At 38.6% G+C, this 8,647-nt stretch overlaps 1 protein-coding gene across 2 annotated transcripts in view; it reads right to left on the bottom strand.

Annotated features, from left to right (window-relative positions):
- grm4 (glutamate receptor, metabotropic 4) overlaps positions 1-7,084 on the bottom strand; it is a 259,154-nt gene extending 252,070 nt beyond the window's left edge. The window contains exon 1 of one of the 2 annotated variants that reach the window (XM_055212575.2): positions 6,938-7,084. The gene's annotated coding sequence lies outside the window, so the exon portion shown is untranslated. Of the gene's footprint in view, positions 1-6,620 lie in introns of both variants that reach the window. The other variant, XM_055212574.2, reaches the window with a different exon arrangement.
- Positions 7,085-8,647: the final 1,563 nt, after the last annotated feature.

Below are 8,647 nucleotides of genomic sequence, written 5' to 3' on the forward strand. Positions count from 1 at the left end.
AGTTGATAAGGACTTTCTAATGATAAAATAGACGTAGTTAATGAAAGAGTTGTGCATAATATTGCCTTTTCATTTTAGAATCGATATCAGACAGGCAGTATAGACGCACGTGCGGTGACGCAATTCACGTCTGGCCAGAACTTTACTTCCGGTTTCTGTTTGTTAAATGGTCTGACTAGTTGCTGAAACTGAATTCTTGAACAACAAATATAAATATAAATGTAGTTTCAAAGATATTGGACTTCCCGCTTTCAATGATGCAAAATGATGATTTTTACATCATTGAAAGAAGGAAGTGCAACACTGAAATCTGTATTTCTCCTGTCTCAGCATCAACTGAAGAAATGATGCACAACCATTTAAAAACATGACTGGGGTTCTAACAATACGAAGCTTAATGCAAATGGGTCAAGTGTCCCTTTAATGCCTGTTCTAGTATAGTCCGTTTATTTTAATTGCATTTTTATTTTCAGTCATTTTTCAGACACGTTATTGTGTTTATTTTTTATGAAGAATTTTCAGTTTTTAAAATATATATTTGTGTGAAAAACAAGCAAAACAAAATGTATGAGAATTAAATGTCAAAGCAATTAAACAGACAATTAATCGTCATAATCGGCAAAGTCCTAAAACAGACAGTTAATCGTCATAATCGTCAGAAATTATTAAACAATTAACCGTCAGCCACATTTCTTAATCATGACAGCTCTAAGCGAGTTAACTCAATGGGCCCTATTACAACGATCTGAAACGCAAGTGCGAAATGCAAAGCGCAAGTGACTTTGTGGGCGGATAACTCTTGCGCCAGGCGCAAATCAATAAGGGGTTGGTCTGAAGTAGGTTCATTATTCATAGGTGTGGTTTGGGCGTAACGTCAAATAAACCAATCAGAACGTCATCCAACATTCCCTTTAAACGCAAGTGCGAAAGTTCCATAGCGGGTTGCTATTATTATGACGGATTTACCAGGCGCACGCCAGGAGCGGTTCACAGCCGAGGAGACCCACGTTCTTGTAAGAGCAGTCAAAGACAGAGAAGTTGTTTTGTTTGGGGATAGGAGAAACCCGCCCAAATCAGTGTCGGTTAAACAGGCGTGAGAGGAAATAGCCACAATTGTCTCATCAGCTGGCATCCCCAGGATGTTGCGCCGCAAGCGCTACAATGATGTCAGGAGACAGGGGAATCCCAAGCTTGCCAGCATATATCGGGCACGCCGTGTAACGGGAGGTGGATCTGCCTCTACACATGACCTGACGCCAGCAGAGGACATCGCTGCGTCCACCCTCACCGCTGAAAGCCAAGAAACGCAAGCATTCCAACCCCAAAGTACACTTACAAATCAATTCACGTACATTAAGGTTTCTTATGAAAACATTTTAATAAATATTTAAATACAATAAACGTAATACAGCCACACAACAAACTTATGAAAATATTTTAATCGTTATTTGCATGATAATTTTTTAACGCAGCCACACAAAATAATCACCACAATGATTTCCCTTATCTCGTGTGTTAATATTTTTTATTGTAACAATTTATGATTTGCAAAAATTACTGTTGCATCTGTGTAGATTAGATAAGCAAAGTATGTGCGCGTTGTGCACGCTATACATTATGGTCAAGCATGCACCCTTAAAATAGCATAATGAACAACGCGCAACACGCCACTGACTTTAGACTAGTTTTTTCTGGTCAGTGGCGCAATTGTTTTTTGAAACTGAAAAATAGCATCAGGGATGGTTTGCGCCGGAACACGCCTCCTTTTTTGCGCTGAACCGCCCAGGGAGCGCAAGATCATTCCCTAGTTTTCCGACGTGCGTCTGTGGAGGGAAAAACCTGCTGTGCGCCGGTGCAAAATACGAATGACACATGCGTCACTGACAAAGTCAATTGCGCTGGGTGCAAGATAGGGCCCAATATGTTCATGTGTCCAACTATGTGCAATTAGCGCAAATTATTTGCTTCATTTGTGTCTGGTGTGAACGCACAGAACAAAGAAATACATCTTGTATGACATAGTGGTGAGTAAATGCGCAGGATTTTTATTAAAGTGGAGTAATCCTTTAAGCTGTTGCGTTATAGCTTACATGGTTTTAAATATGTAAAACCTGTTAATATTAGTGTAATGATCTTAATATAAATGCTGCCATGTCACAAGTCTACAGCAAGCGAGAGAGAGAGAGAGAGAGATCTGATAAAGGCATGCCACTCTAGACCTGCGATGCAAAGAACAGATGTGGGCGATGACCTGGTGGAAGCTATCACACTACACTCAATATACTGTCTCCTCTCCAAGGCCTCTGTGCCAGAAGGTGTCATCAGATAATGTGGGCAGAAAATCCATAACCTGGAGCCTCTGACACAGGAGTAAATTGAGTCAGAATGTGTTTTTTTATGCTTACTCAGTTGGTTTAAGTAATTAGTTTCTGATATCAGTCACTCTTCTCTATAGCTATGTGTTGTTGTTTTTTTATCTTAAAGGCGACCGCGCGCACGTCGAGGATGATAGCAACTCTGAAATATGCACGCAGCTGAGAAAGAAATTACAATAATCTTATCCACACCCAGAGCAAATTTTCTTCAATTTAGACCGGGCTGTCTCGGTGATACTTGGTACGGGCTCAAACTTAAACACTGAATAAAGAGCAGATGAAATGTATAGATTTCACATAATACCATATTTTCTATATCATACCCTGTGGCTCAACAGGTACAGCACAGCACCAGCAATGTTAAGGTCACGGTTAAGTATATACTTTGGATGCACTGTCAGTTGCTTCGGGGGAATGTAACTGCAAATCACAGTATAATATCATAACTGCTGCATTGGAATAAGTAGGCCTGCCTTTATAAAATATACACATTTTGACTTCGAAAGCAATGCAAAAAAATGCCAAGCTATGAAAGAAATTAAGCTATATTAATTTTCGCAACCTTATTATCAACCTTCAACATCAGTAAAGTCTATCTAAATTTGATTTATTTTTAATCTAATTGTCTCATTATCAGTTTCCATCTAATTATCACCACTCATGGGTAAAGCCAAATAAGACCAAACCAGTGCTGATTCAAGACTTGTGCAAATTATACATACATTATATCATAAATATGTTACCAACCACAGTTAATAAAGTATTGTGAGCATCTGTCAGCAGCTGATGTGTATGCAACAGTATGAGTGTGCAAAGACTGTACAAATATACTGTACTGTACTAAATAGCACTAAAAGTGGCTTGTAGTCATAGGGGAACCATTTTGGGTGCTATATAGCACCTATGTAGTACCTGTGTAGCACCATATTGTGCTATATAGAACCATATCGGGTGCTAAAATGGTGCTATATCACCCTCAGATGGTTCTTCATAGGTGCTTTATAGGTGCTATATAGCACTAAAAATGGTTCCCCTATGATTACGAGCTTTTAGTGCTATACATACAGTATATGCAACTCACATTTATAAAAAAAAACAGTTCCTAAAAGGTCATTTCTCAAACTTTTTTGCCGTGCGGCCCCCCTTGTATACGGTGCATCCCTATGTCCCCCCCAAAGAAAATGTATGAAATAAAACATTAATAAAAAAAACTTAATATTTGAATTTAAAAAACATGTACAAAATGTATAATAAAATAGTTTATTGTATAAAATGCCATTAAAACGGGGGCCCCCTGGCACTATCTTGGTACATTCACACGGGGCGTAAGCGTTAACGCTTCCCATTCACTTTTAATGGGTGACGTCATACATTGCCAAACTGAATTGTGGATCCATCTGTGCCACGTCAGTGCCATTGCTCGCGGCAGAAATTGAACATTTATCAACTTTTCAAGCGGCAATGCATGCGTCAGCCAATCAGATTGCCTTATGCAAATAACCTAAAATTACGTTTATGGAAGACCGGAGCATGCGTTGCAGCCACTGTGATTGGCCGTTGGCCACGTTAAGACAAGTCTTCCGTCAAGCGTTAACGCTTTTGCCCCGTGTAAATGCAGTGGTGTGTTTACCCACCACGCAAACCACGCAATTGCGTGGGGCCCCCTGCTGGCCACAAGGTATGCGAAAGTATGTTACGTTTATTCAGACCCAAATCTAAGGTACGGATAAAGCACGCGCGGCGCGGGCGAGAGATGTGCGAGTATGCACGCAGAATAATATTTGTTTTTTAAATATGAACATGAGAGTTATGTGATTCCCATCCATAAATTCAAGCAATAACCAACTTACAATGTTGTTTGCTGGTGTTTGTTAGTTCAGTTTGTTCAATCCGTCAGTCTGAATCATAATCTAATGCTTCCTCTTTATCCTCATTTAGTTTTTTTAGTAAGATGTCAGACACTGAAGTTGCAGTATTAATTACATTGTTTTAAATACATCCTATAAAACATTTGCAAGCAAAAGATATATCTGAGAGGGGCGTGAAAAAATTTTTGAAACTAAGAATTTTTGTCATACCAAACTGTAACAATTTAGTGTTATTTTAAGCAGTGTAAAACAAAATAAACCCGCTTTATATATATATATATATATATATATATATATATATCTCACTTAATTCTATATACTGAATATTATTTTTGTGCAATTCAAATGAAAACCTTGGACCCTGGTTCTTGGACCCGGGTTCTTTGGGCCCCCAAAATGATAAACACGCCACTGTGTGAATGTACTGTTAGGGGCCCCAATTTGAGAACAAGTGCCATAAAGAACTTTTAATATCCAAACAACCTTTCTTTTGCAAATTTTCTTTGTAATGAAAAAGGTCCTTTAGACTAAAAAGTTAAACATAAGTAATTATCTTAGGAACCATTTGCTTAGGTTCTTGTGGGACCAAAAACGGTTCTACTATGGCATGCACCCTTCTCAGCGGCACCTTTAATTTAAGTTGTACACATGCCTTATGTCCCATTTATATAGTCATAGTGACCTTTTACCATATAGGAAAATGCACATATAAAGCGGGTGATAAAAGGTGAAGCGGGCAAATTATTAGTTTAGTTCATTAAATCCATCTGTGTTTTCTTTTTGCTCTCAATGGAGGTAATCTATGTTAACCAATACTGACTCTCAACAGGAGAAAACTCGGGGGTCAAATGGCATTTACAGAGCAAGAGTCCTAAGAACACTTATGAATAATGTATAAAACCCAATGCTGTTGCTCTTTCTCCAAAGCAGCACTTACAATAGCGCGTGATCGGACTCTCAAAGAGAGAGACTTCATCAATCCAGGTCATCAAGTTATGGGAGGAGAGAAGTGCAAAATTTGTCGCAGGCCAAAAGTTTACAAGTTGGCACCGTACCAGTCGCCTGTGATGGAAAAGTTCATTAACTCATTCAATTATGTCGCAGAGCCATCTTGGCCGAGTCTGAAATGGTCCTTAGCATTCCAAGCAAACACACTTTCCATTCGTGTAAAAGCTTCTCTGGACTAATGAAGTCCAAGCGGTGACTTCATACTGCAATAGCTTATACAGTGCATATGCAAGCTGCCATCTTTCTCCATCACACGGCTCTAGACTTCCCTGCTGTGAATGTTATCCAACCATAGGCCCCGGAAAGCTCTTTTTCGGTAGAGAAACCCTGAAATGCTGTACTCTGTTTACTGTATGATCAATGGTTTGGTAGAGCTCCTACTACGACCCAGGGAGTGAGTCATTCTTGCGACAGGCTCTCTACACTACAGAAGTCACTGCACTCCATCAAAAATTGTTATAGCAAGTCATGTAGGTGTATATCCTTTTGTGTTAGATAGAAGCCTTATTAGATCTGACAATGGAACGGTGCAAGGCATTGTGGTGCAAAGTTGAAGGTTATGGCACCGCGATACATCCACCTGACAACTTGTTGCCTTAACAGGTGCTTCTTGTTTCGCTGACCGGAAATTTTCCAATTCTGCATGCAGAATTAGATTATTCGATTGTATCATTCATAGCAAAACATCCATTAATGCCATTTGGAAAAGTTTTGCACAAACCCATCTTTTAAACATGTCCATCTGGTCTATAGTGCTGTAGGGTACGACATCTGCAAGGCTGATTAACATCTCTGCTTGCTCCAGACCTCCACAGGCTATATCTACTTATATATTTGCTGCGAGTAACCAAGAGGTCCCTTACAGTGTATGTCATAAAGAATTTGTTAAGCCATTGAAATAATGTCAATGTGGGAAAGCACATCTTTGCAACTTAGATACGTTTTCCACAGCAAAACAGACAATTACCATATGAATCAATGCGTACTGCGTTCACCATTACGCAGAGGCGTTAATGCAAAACAATCAAACCTGTTGTTAAAAACAAAGTGATAGACTTAACATCACTCTATTTACTCTTTTTAACATTAAAAATGTCGCCATATGATAAATAACAAAAAGTCAGTACAAATCAGATCTCTTCACAGTAACTGAACACCCTGCCGTACCGCGCCACTGCTCACTGTTTGTAGACATTCTCTTCAAAAAATTTCTCACAAGCATCACGCTAACCCTTTTATTATTTGCTTGGAAATGAACAAATAGCAGGGCAAAATCAACAATACCAACATTAACGAAACGAACCCGAGCATTTTGTGCGCACGCAATGCGCGAGTGATGTTCAAAGTTGACCCATTTCCATGCACTCACCGTTGCTCTATCTGTCGCCGCTGTAGTCAAACACCTCCGGCATGATCACCTAAACAGAGCAGGCTGCAGATTTTGGAGTATTTCGCTTTCGATCACTTGAGGTACAATGGCCACCGGTTCGACAAACTCCATTCCCCGCGTATGGAAATCAAAAGATCCCCGAAAGCGCGAAACCAAGTGCGAAAAGCTGTTGCGCTGTCCAGCCAAAGTGGTGCTGAAACGATCTCGGAACCGAAGTACTTTCCATTTCTTCGAGCGTACGCGTCCGATCATTCAATATAACAAAATGATGCTCGTCTCGTGTTAGGGTCTCATACCTGAAATGATGATACCGCACCGAGGATAATGGGAGACGCCAGGCACAGAGCAAAGGCGTGCTGAGATGTAGGCAGTGCTCTTCAGTCGAAGCAGTGCGTTCAACGCCCACATTGCTCACTCTATTTGATCACACGCGCGCGCGCGCTCACACAAGGCAGTACATACACTGAATGATGAAAAAGCTTTCTGGAACGTCAATAAGAAAGCCCTTATGAAAATTACTTATTGCTTTAATAAATTTATCCGGGAAAATGACAAACATGCCTGCTCTCAAAAGCATACTTGGAAAGATTTTAATGAAGCCCTGATCCTCTTGCCATAAAATCCTAAAGGAATTGCCATAATCATTTGGAACCAATCCTAATGGGATTCAACAAGAATCCTCAAAAAATCCAATAAGATCTTGAAAATTCAAGTTAACCAGTAAAATGTTGAACATGTGATTATTTTTGAGTTCTTGCTTCCATTAGAAATGCTTTCAAATATCAAGTTTTCATTATTAAAGCTTGTAATACTGCATTAGTCATTTCTAAAACACCCATTGGCGTTATGTAATACTAAAAATAATAGAAGGATGTCATTTTAGGCTATTTAAAGTGAAAATATCACCTACACTGCAGAATATGTTGTTACAAAATGTCCTGGAGACAACTGTATATCTTTTTATATGTGCAAAATTAAAAATATAAAAGCATAATGATTCAGCCCACAACAATGAGCAAAAGAGGTTTTTACAATACAGAATGCCCCAAAAGACCTTTTATTTTTAATGCCATGTACATGTATGCATTGCTGGTTTTTAAGGACACATTTAGTCTCAAAGCACGTCAGTACAAATCTAGGTTTGAATGCAAGCTAGGCAACTTTTCCATTTGGATGGAGGTCTTGTATTCAAGCTCTTGTGATATTTTATTTTGAATTCTTAATTCTAATTTATTCACATCTAGCCTTTGACTTCAGTGTCATCCATTTTTTCAAAGGATTATGGTTATTATTGTAGTATGCAATATGTATTAATAGCTTACGTGTGTTCACCTATACAGCTTGTTAGCTTGTATATCGTTTTTAAAAAGACAGAATGACAGTTTTAGGTTAAACTCTTAACAGTATAGTCTGATGAATAATTTAAAGCGGATTTAACTGTCATTCATTCTTGCATTTTATTACCCTTGCATCTGCATTTTGTGCAAATTAATTTTGTTGATTTTTGTAACTGTGTACTGTCAGGACATTTGGCAATATCTGTTATCCCATTTAGCTATAATTGAATATTCTATGAGCTAGCTCGAATAGTTTACTACCAGACACAGTCGATTGCAAATCCTCCAATTACATTTTATTCTGTCCAAATTCTGAGTTTTGTTAGTGTTGTGGGAAATCTCAGGAATAAGGATGCACACATTCTTGCCATTTGAATGGAACAACATCGCCCCCTTCTGGAGAGAAAATAAATTAGTGCCCCAAATATTTTTTTCCTGCTGCTTCAACATGGATAAACAAAATTATTATCCCCCTCCCATTTGTTTTTATGACACCTAAATAAAAACCTAAAGAAATGAATTAAATTTAACGAAGCACTGTTTATATCTGCACACAAATAAAATGAAATAATAATTTCCAAATCCAAATATTCAACTGCACTGCGTCACAAACAATTTAGTTGTCATATTTACAGTTTACACTCTGTCGTCTCCTCGAGGCTTAAAATA

Source organism: Misgurnus anguillicaudatus, chromosome 8 (assembly GCF_027580225.2).
Source record: "Misgurnus anguillicaudatus chromosome 8, ASM2758022v2, whole genome shotgun sequence".
Taxonomy (NCBI): Eukaryota; Metazoa; Chordata; class Actinopteri; order Cypriniformes; family Cobitidae; genus Misgurnus; species Misgurnus anguillicaudatus.